The 18,977-nt window shown below is 34.0% G+C and overlaps 1 long non-coding RNA gene across 2 annotated transcripts in view; it reads right to left on the minus strand.

Moving 5' to 3' along the window:
• The window catches only part of LOC141539701 (uncharacterized), a 55,597-nt gene that overhangs the window by 19,299 nt on the left and 17,321 nt on the right, over positions 1–18,977 (minus strand). The window lies entirely within an intron of this gene.

The raw sequence follows: 18,977 nt of genomic DNA on the forward strand, positions 1-18,977 counted from the left end.
TAAATGGAAATTGGAGTGGAGATGGGGTTTGCAGAAGTCATAGATGACATGCAAAGGCTAGCAGATGCACAGAAAGTTTTTTTTTTTTTTCAAGCTTTCTTTTTTTCTTTTTTTTTTTTTTAATTTTTATTTTATTTTATAATTATAACATTTTTTGACAGTACATATGCATGGGTAATTTTTTACAACATTATCCCTTGCACTTACTTCTATTCAGATTTTTTCCCTTCCTCACCCAACCCCCTCCCCCAGATGGCAAGCAGTCTTATGTATGTTAAATATATTACAGTATATTCTAGATACAATATATGTGTGTAGAACCGAATTTTTTGTTGCACAGGAAGAATTGGATTCAGAAGGTAAAAATAACAGTTTACATTCATTTCCCAGTGTTCCTTTTTTGGCTGTAGCTGGTTCTGACCATCATTAATCAATTGGAATTGGATTAGCTCTTCTCTATGTTGAAGAAATCCACTTCCATCAGCATACATCCTCGTACAGTATTGTTGTTGAAGTGTATAATGATCTTCTGGTTCTGCTCGTTTCACTCAGCTTCAGTTGATGTAAGTCTCTCCAAGCCTCTCTGTATTTCTCCTGTTGGTCATTTCTTATAGAACAATAATATTCCATAACCTTCATATACCATAGTTTACCCAACCATTCTCCAATTGATGGACATCCATTCATCTTCCAGCTTCTAGCCACTATGAAAAGGGCTGCCACAAACATTTTGGCACATACAGGACCCTTTCCCTTCTTTAGTATTTCCTTGGGGTATAAGCCCAGTAGTAGTATGGCTGGGTCAAAGGGTATGCACATTTTGATAACTTTTTGGGCATAATTCCAGATTGCTCTCCAGAATGGTTGGATTCTTTCACAACTCCACCAACAATGCATCAGTGTCCCAGTTTTTCCACAGCCCCTCCAACATTCATCGTTATTTGTTCCTGTCATCTTAGCCAATCTGACAGGTGTGTAATGATACCTCAGAGTTGTCTTAATTTGCATTTCTCTGATCAATAGTGATTTGGAACACTCTTTCATATGAGTGGAAATAGTTTTAATTTCATCATCTGAAAACTGTCTGTTCATATCCTTTGACCATTTATCAATTGGAGAATGGCTTGATTTCTTATAAATTAAAGTCAATTCTCTGTATATTTTGGAGATGAGGCCTTTATCAGAACCTTTAACTGTAAAAATTTTTTCCCAATTTGTTACTTCCCTTCTAATCTTGTTTGCATTAGTTTTGTTTGAGATGCACAGAAAGTTTAGAAATTGGGAAATGCCTAAAATTGTGGTATTGTATAATATAGCCTATAGCCAAATAACCCAAATCTTACAATAAGATATTATAAACACTCCATAAAATGAAAATTAAAAAAAAATTTATGTTGGTTTTCTAGATCACAGGGGTGCCGCACTGCTAACTCCTACAATATGAAAGAGATAACAAGAAGGTTCTGGATAGAGGGGGGTTGGGGAGTGGATTCCAGACATAAAGGCAGAGCTAGTAGGTAAGAGATGCAGCTAGGTGGTAGTGGATATAGTGCTAGACCTAGAGTGTGGAAGACTCATCTTCATGAGTCCAAACCTTTCCCAGCTATGTCTGTCTATTTGCCTCAGATCCTCATCTGTAAGATGAGCTGGAGAAAGAAATGGTAAAACATTCCATTATCTTTGTTGAGAAAACTCCAAATGGGGTTATGAAGAGTGGGAGAAGGACTGAAACCAGTAAACAACAAACCAGATAACAAGGAGAGAGGATGACTGGCATACATAACAAGCCCTGGTGGAGAGAGGAGGACTTGGCTAGAAAAACCTGAAGTATTTCTGGACTACAACAATTGATCCATGAAGCAATTAAGAATTAGTGAAGTCAATGCCTATATTAAATTTAAAATTCAGTGACCTCTTAAATACTTTGTAACTATTATGTTAATGTATTAATTTCCTTTGAGGAATGAAAGGCACAGTGGGCAGGGGAGGTGCTGAAGGAGGATGAATAGTGCATTATATGATTATAAATATGACATAATTTAATTTCAGTGATTTATAGGGGAACACTGAGTTTTTACCTGAAAAGCAGAATAAGTAACTTTGAGCTTGTGCCCTGGAGAAACTAACATGCTACAATAATGGTGCTGACAAATATATTTTTCAGTAAGTGATGAGAGGGTGTTTTGTTGGGTTAGGGTAAGCAGAATCGTTGATTTACATGCCCTCTTACTCGTTTCAAGTACTAGCTGATTTTTAAAGTCTTCTAAACAAGTATTCTAGGGTCATACTACAATCTGAATGGATTCTGTGGATTTTATTACTGAAACTACTAGAAATCTGGGAATTTTGAAGGTAATACTTTAGTTAAGGAACTCAAGGAAATGACCAGGAAAATACCTCTGATCTAATCATTCTTTTAACATAGTCATAGAATCACAGAATCTTAGATATGGTGGGAACCTTAGCTATTATCTAGTTGAATTCATTTTATAAAAGGAAACCTTGATAGGCTAAGGGATTTTTCCAAGTTCACTTCCTGACTCCTCACCTTATTGACTGCCCTCCAGCCATCATCTTCATCATTTTCCCTCCACTCTTTTGCCCCCTTTTCTCTCTGTAAGTTTTTGTCTTGTCTTGCCAAGGAGTCCAGGCCTTTAAACCATTTTTTGGATGTGTCTTCACCATGTACTCATAAATTATACCTCTCATCTTTCACTTCTCACCTCTCACAGCCCTTTATGTATTGTTTTCCCTTGTTAGAATGTAAGCCTTTTGCTTGCTTGATAAAGATAGAAAGATGTATACATATATATATATATATATATATATATATATATATATATATATATATATATATATATATATATATATACACACACATATATATATATATATACATATATATATATACACACATATATATATATATATATATATATATATATATATATATATACACACACACACACACATACATAACAGCCAGATAATTTAGAAACAAAAGCGTTTTCTTGAAAGAAAAGGCAAAGTAAAAATATTACTATCTTGGCCCAGTCAGCAGGGACAATAGGCAAGAATTGTAAGATACTTTTCACAAGAGGACTAACTTTGGAGATAGAGGACCTCGGTTCAGATTTCATCTCTGAAGCTTACTGCATGCATGATCTTGGGGAAGTCACTTAATCTCTGGACCTCAGTTTGCTCATTTGTATATTGAGAAGGTTGGATTGGTTGGGTTTTGTGATCTTTTCTATCTCTGTAGTTCTGATCCTCTGATCTGCCAGATCTCTTGGGTATCTCTTTTTGTTCAGGGCAGAAACCAGGAAATACTGACTGGAAGCACTTAAAAATGAAAGGGATAAATGTGACACTACATCCAACTGCTGGGATTCCAAATACAGTGAGAAACTTGTGACATATTTGACAAGTTGGGGAAAGTATTTTGATAAACAGACAAAATACCTTAACTTACCAATCCATTTTAGTGGCTGTGGGGAAAAAAAAAAAAAAAAAAAAAAAAAAAAAAGTAAGTGTCTTCAGGATTATGTGTCTGTGTTCACAGAATTCTAATTGGCCCATGATAAATTGCAAAAGAATATAAAGATATCAAGGGAAAATAAGTTCATTTTGATGATGGAGTAATATGGAAATTGAACCAGATGATTAATGATGTTACTGATTTAGTCTCCACAGAACCTGATTGATCAGAGAAGAAAGTATGAAGTATCAAGGGGAGAGCGATATAATGAATCATTTGAGAATATTTTACTTGAGTTTCTGAAGAGATAAGCTACTGAAAGATATAAGAGGCTCTATAGCTTCAGAATACTACTTCTGAAGAGGAAGCTGCAGGTTATGGGGACTGAGGAGACAGAATAGGGATTGGACATGGCAAAGCAGAGTTAAAAATGATGAAGTAGATGAAGTCTTGGGATCCCTTTGGTGTAGAAGCAGAGAAAAAACAACAGGATATTATATACCTGTTGATATACCAGAGATATAGGGCCATGGATTTTACTTGATGAGCTACTTGCTACAAATGTGTGATGCCTCATTCATGAGAATGATTGAAAAAGATGGCACAGACAGATGAACAAAGACAGAAAATGAGAAAAAAATTGGGGGAAGGAGACATATAGAGAATTAAAAAGAGAATGGGAAGACAGAGAAAAGAGGAGGAGGAGGAGAAAGGGTGAGGGAAAGAGGAGAAACTATATTGAAACCCACTTAGGATTTGGGAGCAGTGTTACCAGGTAAAAAGAAATTTAAACCGAGTGCTCAAAAATTCCAAGAAAGGATGATTAAGTCCCATGGGACAAAGATTATTCGCAGCAATAATGGGAGACTGCATATGTTTGGTTTGCAAGGTTTTATATTTAGCCAGAAGGTAAGAGTATTCTAGATACTGATCTCTAGAAAAGGAGATAAATTTTCAAAAATGAGGAAATAAATAATGGTGGAATTTTCTAATGTTATGCCAGTTTAATTTTACAAATGCTGGGGTATTACTAATAGATTCAAAGTGAGAATAAACAGCAACAAAAACTCAGAACCATCTTTTATGAAATTCCAGTAGTACTAGATTAGAAAAAAGAATCTGACGGATTGCTTGCTGATTTGGGGAGGAGAAAGGGAAGAGGAAAGAAGAAAAATTTGGAATACAGTTTTGCAAAGGTGAATGTTGAAAACTATCTTTGTGGAGAAACTAGATGGTGCAGTTGATAGAGCACTGGCCCTTAAGTCAGGAGGAAGGACCTGGTTCAAATGTGACCTCAGACACTTAACACTTATTAGTTGTGTGACCTTGGCCAAGTCAAAACCTTAATTGCCTCACCAAAATAAAAGAAAAATCGGGGGAAAAAAACTATCTTTGCATGTATTTGGAAAAATAAAATACTATTTAAAAAAAAGAAAAAGGATTTAAATAGAAGTTTATTGGTCTAAATTTGGTGATTAGAGAATTGGATCTTGGTTAGATAATTGGACAATGGATTTTAGGACATGAGTTAATTGTAGTGGAGTTGCATTGTATGTGCATCAAAATACACATTGCTATGTATAGAATGAACTCTCTACAACATTGACAAAAGTTGGGTATCTGAACTCACAGATGTGAGGATGACTTGGCAAATAAGTTTTCCAAAGTTGGAAAGAGTTAAGTATCTTAAAGGGATGGAGAGAGCGCCATTTTGATAAAATTATGAAATAATTACATGTAAAGTCCAGGCTAGCTTTCTGGAGGTCCTTCACAAGGGCCTTAGTCTTAGCAGGATAGTCACCACAAGGATGGACAAGAATAGAATCCAAAATCTTTATTGTCTCCTTTATAATCTGACCCAGTCTCAGTCTGAGCCAGTATCCTTCAGCAGTCTGCCAGTCTGCCAATCTCAACCAGTCTTTGTCTTCCTCTGACTTTGTCTCCAGTTTATATATTCTATTACAATTACATCATTGCAGTATACTGAGTATAAGCCATTCTAAAGTGATTGTATCATATTATAATCACTTTAGATTGGCTTATACTCAGTATAAGATATATGTGATTGGCTTATACTCAGTTTAAGATATATGTGAGATATATATATATACATATATATATATATATATATATATATACATATATATATATATATATATATATATATATATATATATATATATATATATATATATATATATATATATATATACTAGATAACCATTATCTCATTAATTCCACTGAGTTAACACCTTGTTTCAAATATACTTCTCCAGAGATACAATTGCAGATCATAGATTTAGAATTGGAAAAGACCTCTAAGTCATCTAATCCAGTTCCTGATTTTGTAAATGAGGAAACTGAGGAGCAGAGAAGTTAAATAACTTGTAAAGTTCACACAGATAGTAAAGTAGCACAGCCAGGATTGGATTTCAATTCTAAATCCAGTATATTATGATGGATTTTTCCATAAGGATAATCTTTTTTAATTTTATTTTTCTTTTTTATACCAATAGCTTTTTTATTTTTCAAAATAACATGCAAAGAGTTTTCAACATTCACCTTTGCAAAACCTTGTGTTTCAAATTTTTCTTCTTCTTTCCGCCTCACCCCTCCCCTAGTTAGCAAGTAATCCAATACAGATTAAACATGTGCAATTCTATACATATTTCCACATTTATCATGCTGCACAAGAAAAATCAGATAAAAGGGGAAAATGAGAAAGAAAAAACAAGCAAATAACAAAATAGGTGAAAATACTATGTTGTGATCCACATCATAGTGTGGATAGTGGAATGCAGGTAGCTCTCCATCACAAATCTGTTGGAACTAGCCTGAATCACCCCATTATTGAGGACCCAAGTCCACAGGATGATAATCTTTACATTTTTAACCCTAGACTAAATGAGAAAAGATGGAAGTGGGGTTGATTTCCAAATCTGGGAGCCACAGGAAATCGAGGCTGCTCTGTGTCCTTAAACAGAGACATGGCTAGAAGACATGGTCCTTGGGCTAGAGGCTATTGGGACCCAGGTGGGACTCCTGCAATACATGAGGAAATCACTCATGGTCAGTCACTTGGAGATGAAAGCAACTCAAGCTCAGAATGCCCTCTGGTGGTTTATGCAGATAACAAACTAATTATTCTAAACACCTCTGAGCCTTTCCACTTCCAGTGCCATTTAAAGGAGACAAGACTTTGGGGATTTTAACATTATATTTGATTTTATTTTGACTTTACACCAAGCAGAATGATATAGTTGAAAGAGCTCTGCCCTGAGAGGACAGCCTGGCCCTTCCTCTGGCTAAATTTGTGTCACCAGGCAAATTAAATCTCTTCCCTGTGTCATATGATAGGATTGGACAAGATCTGCAGTTCTCAAAGTGTGATCTGGGGGGGGGGGGGGGAAGGAAGAGGGGGGTAAAACTCTTTCAAGGGATTGGTAAGGTCATAACAATTTCAAAATGATTTCATATAAATATTAAGACATTTAAATTTCCAATATGGTAAATATCCATAGCTATAAATCCATATAAACAAAAGCTTTTGGGGGAGGGTATCCTCAATAATTCTCAAGAACGTAAAGGGGTCTTGAGACTAAAAAGCTTGAGAACCACTAGTTTAGAATCAGATGACCTCAAAGTTCTTTCTAGTGGTTAAGTTTATAATCTTATCATTACCTAGTCTCTCAGGTTCCACCCAGATCTAGTATTTTATGCTTCTAAAACTTGAACTGGGCCACCAGGTGGCAGAGCAGTTGCTAGGCCTGAAGTTAGGAAGACATCTTCCTGAGTTCAAATCTGGCCTTAGACACTTAATAGCAGGATGACCCTGGGAAATTATTTAACCTTTTTCGCTTCAGTTTCCTCTTCTATAAAATGAGCTGGAAAAGGAAATATGACAACTGAAAAATGAAAACTACCCCTTTCCATATATAAAGCTCATTAATGGTCCAAAATATGCCTTTATGAAGGTAGAGCTGTCAATTTTCATCTCAAATGTGACTCTTTAAACATTAGTGTGAGAAAGGAAAGAAAGAAGCATTCATGAAGCACCTTCTTATGTGCCAGACACTTTACAAATATATCATTTGATCCTTATGACAACCCTGGAAGTAGGTATTATAATTATCCTCATTTTGCAGATGAGGAAATTGAGGCGAAACAGATTGACTTTTCTAGGATCACAAGAGTGAGTGTCTGAGAGTTGATTGAGGCTCAATGCCCTACCTATTATGCCATCTAGCTATTAGGGTTTGGGGTATTCCCCAAAATGAATGAACATACATTTCTCTCTTTAAAGCTGCTACAGCAAACTAATCAGTAAGAAGGACAGTTAATATCTATATTTATCTATCTAGCTATATATAATTTTTTTTTTTTTTGCAAAAGAATAAAAAGGCATCTTTACCTAAGGCTAAGGACAAAGCTGTCAGATGACAGGTTGTCCTGCAGCCAGTTGTCTTCAGCCCCAGGTGGCTGCAGAAATGGAGTCAGCCCCTCCATTGCAGGCTTCTTGGAAAGCTTCTTTGCATTTTATAGCTGACTCAGCCTTCTAGGGCTAGGACCCAGCCACACTGTAGGACTGCAAAGTCCTCTGAAGGACATTGATGCTGGTCAGAGCTGGGCAATGAGAAAAGGCAGCTGACAGTCGGCAAGATTATAGGGGATATGGTTGTGGAAGTGATTATAAAAGAAAATGTTTTCAAATTCATCCTTGATTTCAGATAAAAATCTCTACTTAGAAACCCAGAGTTCTGGGGAAGCAAAGGAGAAAAATGTTTGCAAAACCATCTTTAAAGGGCTAGTTAATTATGAGTTATCAATAATGATGATGATGCCCAAGGTGATTTCTAGAGCCAAAGAAAGAGTCAATGCCAGTTCTGCCTGAATACAACTTCAGAAGAGAAAAAAAAGGCATAGGAAGGAAAAGAAGGAAGGAAGGGAAGGAGAGAGAGAAGGAGGGAGGGGACCAAGAGAAGGAAGGAAAAAAAGGAGGGAGAAAGGAAAGAAGTAAAAAAAAAAGAAGGAAGGAAGGAAACAAGAATTGATTAAGTGCTTGCCATATACCAGGTACTGTGCTAAGTACTTTATGAATACTGTCTCATTAAACCTCACAACCCTGGAAAGTAGATATTATCCCCATCTTACAGATCAGGAAACGGAAGCAGATAAATATGAAGTAACTTGTGTCTAATGCCACATAGGCTGTATATGCCTAAGGCTGAATTTGGACTCAGGCATTTTTAACTGCTTATCCATTACTCTATCTGCCTCTAGGAAGGCAGTGGATAGAGTTGGCTCAGTAGCCAAAAAGACTTCAAAGTAGATGGATGACATATGTGAATTCAAATCTGGCCTTAGAAACGACTAGCTGCATGGCCTCAAACAACTCACTTAATGTCTCTTTCCTATTTCCTCATTTGTAAAATGGGGCTAATTATTAGAACCTATCTCTCCAGGTTGTTAATATATGTAAAGTGCTTTGCAAACCTTTCAGTCTTATACTATATAATTGCTTATTGTTTTTATTGTTGTTGTAGTATTACTAGGTTCATGTTTCACCTCTGACCCATACTGGCTATGTGACTCTGGGCATCTCATTTAACCCTTTGTGCTTTAGATAACCAAGATTGATATTTACTGCATTGGTAGAGGGAGTTTTCTCACCCTAGAATATCCTTTATTAGTAAATCGCACATCTGGTTCCTATCCGTATCCTTCTGTGTCTATGTAGCTTCTATAAGTCTTCTCTAGGTATCATCCAAAGATAGTGTGAAAAAAAATGGAACTGCTACTTCAGTTTTCTTTTCATTCCATTCTAGAGTTCCCACAAATTACCGAATTAATTTTGAAATAAGTGAACCTCAGTCATAGCTTGTGCTCCCACCATAAGGTGAAACCAGAAACTTTTAATTGGAAATAAGTAGCTTCAAATATGGTTCATTCTAATACCACAGGATGAAATCTGAGACTAATGTCAACTAATGTCAAGTTCTGATACTCAGTTATTACCACTGTAACAAAGAGCCACAGCATCAATTGATGAAAGCATTTACTTAGAACAGAAAAGGAAATGAAATAAATCTTAAGTAGATTCTCGGTAGCCAATATTAAGTGTATTTGAGCACTGAGTACTTTGTTGCCCTCTTCTTCTTCAGCATCATCCAGGGATGAAGTTCACCTTTGTCTAGGTTTTTAGTTAAAAAGTGGGGAAATGCCTTGGTAATTGTGGGACCTACTACTTAGAGCTCTTGAATGGTACTCTGCCTGTGATATAGTAGGTTCCCTGTTTCACTTCCTATCAGCAGCCTGTTCAAAAGTCAGTGTCTACTTTCCAGTTAAACTGGAGTCTAAGAAAATCAGACATTTGTACAGAAAGTTAAGGGTTAGCTGAGATTAAACAAGCATATGTTTATAGACGTTAAAGGGAGCTTGATTTATTCACTTTCCCTAGAAATGTTTGTAAATCAATTTTTTTAGGAGTCCTGAGCAATAGAAGTTCCAAGATGTGAGAGATGGGATTTTAGGGTATTGACTAGTGAATCATTAAAATAGAACATAGAGTTAGGGCATGTTACAACTATTGAAAAAGCAAGGAGGAAGGTCAAGAGAAAAATGGAAAATCAGAGAATGAATTAAGAAGTAGAAGAGGTCCCTTTAATTATTCCCTGTAATCATTTTGTAATCATATTCAAACAGCTAAGTTTGGAAAAAATAGGGAAAGAAGGAGTTCCACAAAATTCCTTTTATGACACAGATATGGTGCTGAAACTTAAACCAGGTCAGGTCAAAACAGAGAAGGAAAATTATAGACCAATTTTCCTAATGAATGTGGATGCAAAAATCTTAAATAAAATATTAGTAAAGAGATTACAACAACTTGTCATCAGGATAATACACTATGACCAAATAGGATATATCAGGAATGCAAGACTGGTTTAATATTAGGGAAAGTATTAGCATAATTGACAATATCAATGACCAAACTAACAGAAATTATATTATGTTAATAAATATAGAAAAAGCATTTGACCAAATCCAAACTAATTTCTATTAAAACACTAGAGAGCATAGGAATAAATGGAATTTTCCTTAAAATGATAAATAACATCTATCTAAAACCATCAGCAAGCATTTCTTGTAATGGGAATAAACAAGAACCATTCCTAATAAGATCAGGGGTGAAACAAGGTTGCCCACTATTACCATTACTATTCAATATTGTATTAGAAATCTTAGCTTTAGCAATAAAGGAAGGAAAAGAAATTAAAGGAATTAGAGTAGGTAATGAGGAAATAAAATTATCACTTTATGCAGATGACATGATGGTATACTGAGAAATCCTAGAGAATCAACTAAAAAACCACTAGAAACAATGAACAACTTCAGCAAAGTTGCAAGATACAAAATAAATCCACATTAGTCATTGACATTTCTATATGTTGCCAATAAAGTCCAGCAGTAGGAGATAGAGAAATTCCACTTAAAATAATTGTAAATAATATAAAATATTTGAAAGTTTATCTTCCAAGACAAAGCCAGAAACTATATGAACACAAGACACTTTCCATACAAATAAAGTTGGATCTAAACAATTATCAAGTCCTCACGGGTAGGTCGAGCAAATACAATAAAAATGACAATTCTACCTAAATAAATCTACTTATTCAGTGCCATACCAATCAAAAATTCAGTGCCAAACCAAACCAAGAAATTACAGAGTTAGAAAAAAATATTTAAAAATTCATCTGGAAGAACAAAAGGTCCAGAATTTAAAAGGAATTAATGGAAAAAAAATCAAATGAAGGTGGCCTAGCTGTACCAGATCTAAAACTATATTTTAAAGCAATAATCTTCAAAGCCATTTGATACTGGCAAAGAAATAGAGTAGTTGATCAGTGGAATAGGTTAGGTTCACAAGACACAATAGTCAATTACTATAGTAATCTAGTATTTGATAAATCCAGAGATTCCATCTTCTGGGACAAGAACACCGTATTTGACAAAAATTGCTGGGAAAATTGAAAAATAGTATGGGCAGAAACTAGGTATTGACCCACATCCTATAAAGCATGGGCAGAAACTAGGCATTGACCCACAATCTTTAAAGATAAGGTTGAAAGAGATCCATGATTTAGACATAAAGGCTGATACTATAAGTAAATTAGGAGAACAAGGGATAGTCTACCTCTCAGATCTTTGGAGAAGAAGGAATTTATGGCCAAAGAAGAATTAGAGAGCATCACGAAATACAAAATGGATACTTTTTATTAGATTAAATTAAAAAGTTTTATACAAACAAAATCAATGCAGCCAATATTAGAAGAAAAACAGAAAACTGGGAAAAAATTTTTACATCCAAGTATTCTGTTAAAGGCCTTATTTCTAAAATACATAAAGAATTAACTCACTATAAAAAAAGGTACCATTTCCAGTGAGGAAGATGTCTTCTTTCCCTTAGACATTCAAAGAAAAAGGTAAAGGAGTAAAAGCAATTCCCTAATTTAGGGAATTACTTAGTCCATTAGAACTCTTCCGTGCTTGAATCTCTTCTTAATTTCTGGACATATAGAGCTCTCTTGACAGAATTTTTAAAGGTTCTCAAGATTGTGACTAATCATTTAAGGAAGTGAATAAAATAGTAAAACATTCTCAGCAAACTCTAGATAAAATAGTGCAATACTTCCAGATTACTTATAATGTTATCCTCCTTCAATCCTTGTAGGTCTCAAACATAGTTGAGAAATAAAGAAAGGAGATCAATAATCACTCAAAACTCAAAGCCCCTGTGGAAAAAAAAAAATATAGTGTCATCAATTTCTTGTCATCAATCTCAGTTTGGGCATCTTTAAAATCAAGTTTGACAGTAAGTTTTTCTCAAGTGCAGTATCCCCAGTGTTTAGCATAGTGCCTGGAATATTTTAAGTATATAACAAATGCTAGTTAACTATCTCCTCATCCATGTTTTCTCTCCCTTGAGCCTAGTTTTGACACTTGCTAGTTTTCTCTCTTCCCTTCTTTTTTCTTCTTTCTTTTATTAAAGAGAACAACAAAACAATCTGAGTCCTTGCCTGATGATATTACTATATTTTAAACTATGTAGAGTCTCTAAATATTAAGGGAACTATAGCTCTGCCCCAGAAACAGGCTATTTTGGCTTTCCTGCAGGAGCTCACTGATTCATCTTCTAGGAATCTTAGCTTCAATACATCATGTTATAAGACCCCTACAATATTATCATCACAATCAATAAATACTTCTCAATATCAATAATTTTATTCAAAAGCCCCTTCAAAATATACATGAATACATGACATAGGTTATGTCATGTAACCAAAATTACTTCAGAATAGTGTAGAGTAGCCATTTTCAATGTGATCTTTCTTTTTTAGCTAATAAAAATTCTCAATAATGTAAGAAGACTAAAATTCTGGCCTTTTGAATTTTCTTACTGTTGAAATAAAGCCAGAAGTTTGAAGTTATACAAAGATATAATGGAGATTTAACTAGATGAAAATAAGAGAAAAATCTTGGGGTTTCAATAGTTTACAAAGTCATAATCAACATAACATAGAAACTACAAAGCTAATATAATCTTTAACCTTAAGAGAAAAAGAAAATCTTAAGGTTGTCAGAATCACTGACAACCATCTTTGGCTTTAGGATGGGTCACATAAGAAATTCAGGCCTCATTAAGGAGTACAAACCATCAAGAGACAATGGCATGATTTCTCCAATCTTTTAAATGATAAGGATCACAAGACAGACAAGTATTTCCTGGTAAATTATTATAATAAGCTAATCTTTCTTTTGGTTTTATATTATCAGAAGGGAAAACTGAGAAAAATTTCTCAATGCCCACTTCTGAACAAAGGGGTCTAAAAATTATCAACTTTCATTATATACGGCAACAAGATTACGCGATGATCAATTCTAATGGACATGGCTCTCTTCAACAATGAGATGATTCAGACCAGTTCCAATTGTTCAGTGATGAAGAAAGCCATCTACACCCAGAGAGGGGACTATGGGAAATGAGTATGGTTCACAACATAGCATTTTCACTCTTTTTATTGTTGTTGGCTTGCATTTTTAGTTTGTTTCTCTTTTTTTTTTTCTGATTTGATTTTATTTTTCTTGTGTGTTAAGATAATTGTTTAAATATGTTTGCATATATTAGATTTAACAAATATTTCTACCAGGTTTAACATATATTGGATTACTTGCCATCTAGGAGAAGGGGTGAGGAAAGGGGGGGGATTTGGAACACATGGGTTTTCAAGAGTTAATGTTGAAGAATTGTCCATGCATATGTTTTGAAAAATAAAAAAAATTAAATAAAAAATAATGAAAATAAAACTTTCAACTTATCCAGCACTTTCAGAAGACTCCCTCACTTAAATATGCTCCACTTTTATCACAGAGCCAACAGGAATTTAGGACATAAAATAATACATGATAAAGACAAGCAAGTGAACATATATTACTATATTACTCTTTGAACTCATTCCATTACAACTTTTCTCAGGTAGATTCAAATAGAAACAAGGTTACAGTAATAGGACAGGAGCAGGAGTTAGATGAAATTTGCCTCATGGGCTAATTACAGATTAGATAGAAAATATTCATAAATATGGCATAAATTGTATTGTTTACAAGGAAGATTGGTATCTTCAAAATTGCTATATTATACAATTTAAAAAGAGATAAATACATGTCCCTCCCCTTTTTTTCCCCAGATATATACTTTTTATTTTGTAAAACATTCTTCTTTTTGTTCCACTTCTTGAGATCCATAGGTTCACAGAATTTTAATCATTAGCTAACCTTTGGAGATAGGACAAAATATCTGTAAATTTTAGGCTAGATTCAGTGAACTTTATGGATTTGTGCCATTTAGTCACTTACAATTAGAATAATTTTAACACAGAGAAAGAATTACAAAACTAAGGGGATTAAGTCTCTCTAGGCATGGTCAGCTGACTGATATTTGAAACATGGTTAGTGAAGCATGGAAGTAACTGTGAGTTAGAAATAAAAGGTATCGGGGCAGCTAGGTGGTGCAGTGGATAGAATACCACCCCTGAATTCAGGAGGACTGGAGTTCAAATCTGGTCTCACATCAAGTTCTCTCTCTCTCTCTCTCTCTCTCTCTCTCTCTCTCTCTCTCTCTCTCTCTCTCTCTCTCTCTCTCATACACACACACACACAAAGAGAGCAAAAAAAATTAAATAAAATTTTAAAAGAATTTGATTATAGAAAGTTACTGTGGGAAGATCAAGGCACAAACTTAGAAGAGGACAATAGTGTCAAAATGGCTACTGTAAAACCTCTCTCTGGCTCTCTCTGACTCTGGCTCTGGCTCTCTCTTGTGCTCTCTGTGTGTATATATATATAAAATTTGGTCTCAGGCCTAAAGAGAATTTCTTGAGGAGTTTAAGAAGAATTCTGAAAAGGAAATTAGAAAAGAAGAAAGATTGGGAAAATAAATGAAAGGAATGCAAGAGAGACAGTAGCATGGAAAAAGATATATAAAAACTTACCAAGGAAAATAACTCTAAAAATATAATTGGCCAAATGTAAAAAAGAAGTACAGAAACTCATTAAAGAAAATAATTCCTTAAAAATTAGAATCAAAGAAGAGGAAACTAATAACCCTATGAAACATCAAGATACAATAAAACAAAATCAAAAAAGTTTTTTTTAAATAGAAGCAAATGTGAAATTTCTCATTAGAAAAATGTGAAAAGATATATAAAATAGACCCACATAGAAAATAGACCTCAGAGAGATAATATAAGAATCATTACACTTTATGAAAACTATGATCAAAAATAAAAACCTGGACATCTTTCAAGAAATTTTCAAAGAATACTGTCCTGATAGTAAGACCAGATGGCAAAATAGAAATTGAAAAATTCCTCCAATCACTGCCTGAAAAAGATCCCAAAATGAAAACTTCATAACCCAATTCCAAAACTCACAGATCAAGGAGAAAATATTACAAAAAGCCCAAAAGAAACAATCCACATATCATGAACCTGCAGTCAGGATTACATAGAATTTAGCAGCTTCCATGTTATAGAATTGTAGGGATTGAAATATGATGTACCAGAAGGCAATAGAGTTAGGATTGTAACCAAGAATCACTTATCTAGCAAATTGATTATAATCTTTTTTGGGGGGGTGGCTATTTAATGAAAAAGAGAACTTTCAAGCATTTCTAATAAAAAAAAAATTGTAAAAAAATTTGTGACCTGCAATCGACCTCCAAATACAAGACTCAAGGGAAACATAAAAAGGCAAAAAAAAAAAAAAAAAAAAAGGGGGGAGGGATAAGAAATGTTTATGTTTATATTTCTATATGATAAGATAATATTTGTTACTCAACTTTATTACTATACGTGCAATTAGAAATAGAGGATGTGGACATAAGGTAACTTGAATGGGATGATATTCTCCTCTCCCAAATACTCCCAACAAAATAAAATGTCGAGAAAGAAAATTGCACTAGAAATAGAAAGGGGTGGGGGTTAGTTTGAATGGGGGTAAATTATTCAACATAAAACATGCATGAGAGTACTATTATAATGAAGGGGAAGGTGGGGGTAGGTTGGGTGGCAGGCAAAGGTTAAATCTTACTTTCATCAAAATTGGCTCAAAGAGGAAATAACATATACATTCAGTTGGATTTAGAAATATATTTTACCTTATAAGGGAGTAAAAAAGAAATGGGGATAATAGAATGGGGGCAGGACTGATAAAAGTAAGGATATCCAAGGGAAGGCACTGATTAGTAGTAAAATACTAGTGGGGAGGGAAAAAGTGAGAGATCAAAGAGAGGGGGTAATAAACAAGCAAAAACAGCATGAAGAGAAATATACAGTTATAACTATAAATGTGAATAGGATGAACTCATCCATAACATGGAAGCAGATAGCAGAACAGATTAAAAACCAGAAGCCTACAATATGTTGTTTACAAGAAGACATTAAGAGCACAGAGATACATATAGGGTAAAGGGCTGGAGCAGAGTTTATTATGCTTCAGCTGAAGCAAAGAAAGTAGAGGTAACAATCATGATTTCAGACAAAGCAAAAGCAAAAATAGATCTAATTAGAAGAGAGAAAAAAGGAAAATTTTATTTTTCTGAAAGTTACCATAGACAGTGAAGTCACATCGATACTAAACATATATGCACCCAATAATATAGCATCTAAATTTCTGAAGAAACAACAAATTTCAGGAGAAAATAGACAAACTATACTAGTGTGGGGCCTCAACTTTCCCCTCTCAGAACTAGATAAATCTAACCAAAAAAAAATTGAATAATCAAGAGGTTAAAGAGGTGAAGAAAATTTTGGATAAATTAGATATGATAGACGTCTACAGAAAATTGAAGAGTAATAGGAATGATTATATCTTTTTCTCATAAGCATGTGACACCTACACAAAAACAGACCACATATTAGGACATAAAAATTTCACAACCAAATGCAGAAAAGCAAAAATAGTAAACACATCCTTTTCAGATCAAAATGCAATAAAAATATTATTAAATAATATAATCCTAAAAAACAAGTTGGGTTAAATCATAGAAACAATTCATACAAATCATACAATTAAATCATAGAAACAATTCATACAAATCATAGAAACAATTGATAAATCATGTGATTATTTGAATAGATACAGAACAAGCTTTTTAACAAAATACAGTATCCATTCTTATTAAAAACTCTAGACGGCATAGATATAAATAAAGCTTTCTTTAAAACCATAAGTAATATTTATCTAAAACCATCAACAAGCATTATCTATAAGAGAGATGAGCTAGAAGCCTTCCCAATATAATCAGAGGTAAAGCAAAGATGCCTATTATTACCTCTATTATTTAATATTGTATTAGAAATGTTAACTATAGGGGCAGCTAGGTGGCGCAGTGGATAGAGTACCAGTCCTGAAATCAGGAGGACCTGAGTTCAAATGTGATCTCAGACACTTAACACTTCCTAGCTGTGTGACCCTGGGCAAGTCACTTAACCCCAATTGCCTCAGGGAAAAAAAAGTTAACTATAACAAATAAGGACAGAAAAAGAAATGAAAGGAATAGGCACTGAACAAACAGAACTATCACTTTTTGAAGATGATATGATGGTATACTTAGAGGATACTAGAGAACTAAGTAAAAAACTACTTGGAATTATTAACAACCTTATCAAAATTGCAAGATACAAAATAAATCCACACAAATCATCAGCATTTTTATATATTACCAAAGTCCAGCAGCTATTTATAGTTATATGAAAAAAAGTAGGATGTTCTCAGGAAAAAAAAAATCTGGAAAGTACTCCATGAACTTAAGCAAAGTGAAATGTACTGTATACAAAATAATAGCAATGTCCTGGGATGACCAACTAACTGTAAATAACTCAGCAGTACTATCCATGATTACTCTGGAGGACTTATCATGAAAATCCTATCCATATCCAAAAAAGAACTGATTGTGTCTGAATACAGATTGAAGCATTCTCTTTTCCTCTATCTCTGTTTTTCTTTTAACTAAATTTTTCTTGAGGTTTTTTATTTTCATTAAGGTGGGAGATCTGTGTTATCTTTCACAATTTGACTTTTATGGAAATGTTTTGTATAACTTCACATGTGGTTTCTTAATTGTGGGTGGGAATGAGGGAGAGAAGCTAAAGCTCAAAAACCTTAAAAACAAATGTAAATTTTTTATGTTTTAAATGTTATCTGGGGGAAAATATTAAAATAAATCAAATACATTAAAAATCAAATACAAAAATATTAAAAAATAAATCAAATCCATAAAAAATATAGTCATATGAAAAAATGCTCAAAATTATTCTTGTTCAGAGAAATGCAAATTAAAACATTTCTGAGGTATCACCTTGCATTGTTCAGATTGGTTAATATGACAAAAAAAGAAAATATTGGATGTTCCAAGGAATGCCGGGGGAAGGGGGGAAACTGGGACACTAATGCATTGCTTGTTGATGAACTGAGTCAACTATTATGAAGAGCAATTTAGAGCTATACCCAAAGACTCTATGACTGTGCATGCCTTTTAATTCAGGATTACCCCTTCAAGATCTACATCTCAAAGACAATGAAAAAAATGGAAAAGGACCTAATTGTACAAAGATATTTACATTAGCACTTTTTGTGATGGCTAAGAATTGAAAATAAAAGTCATGTCCATCAACTGGGGAATGGCTAAACAACCTGTGGTATATGATTGTAATGGAATACTATTGTGCTATAAGAAAAAAAACCATGTAGGATGATTTCAGAAAAGCCTGGGAAGACTTACATGAACTGATGCTGATTGGGGATTGGGACCAAGGAATGAAAAGCAGCATCTATTAAATGTATACAATGTATGAGGCTGTAATATTCTCTCTAAAAATTGGGTGACAGTATCTGTTAAGAATAATAACAATTTATTAGATCCACTAAAGATACCTGTCCTAGA

Source organism: Sminthopsis crassicaudata, chromosome 4 (assembly GCF_048593235.1).
Source record: "Sminthopsis crassicaudata isolate SCR6 chromosome 4, ASM4859323v1, whole genome shotgun sequence".
Classification (NCBI taxonomy): Eukaryota; Metazoa; Chordata; class Mammalia; order Dasyuromorphia; family Dasyuridae; genus Sminthopsis; species Sminthopsis crassicaudata.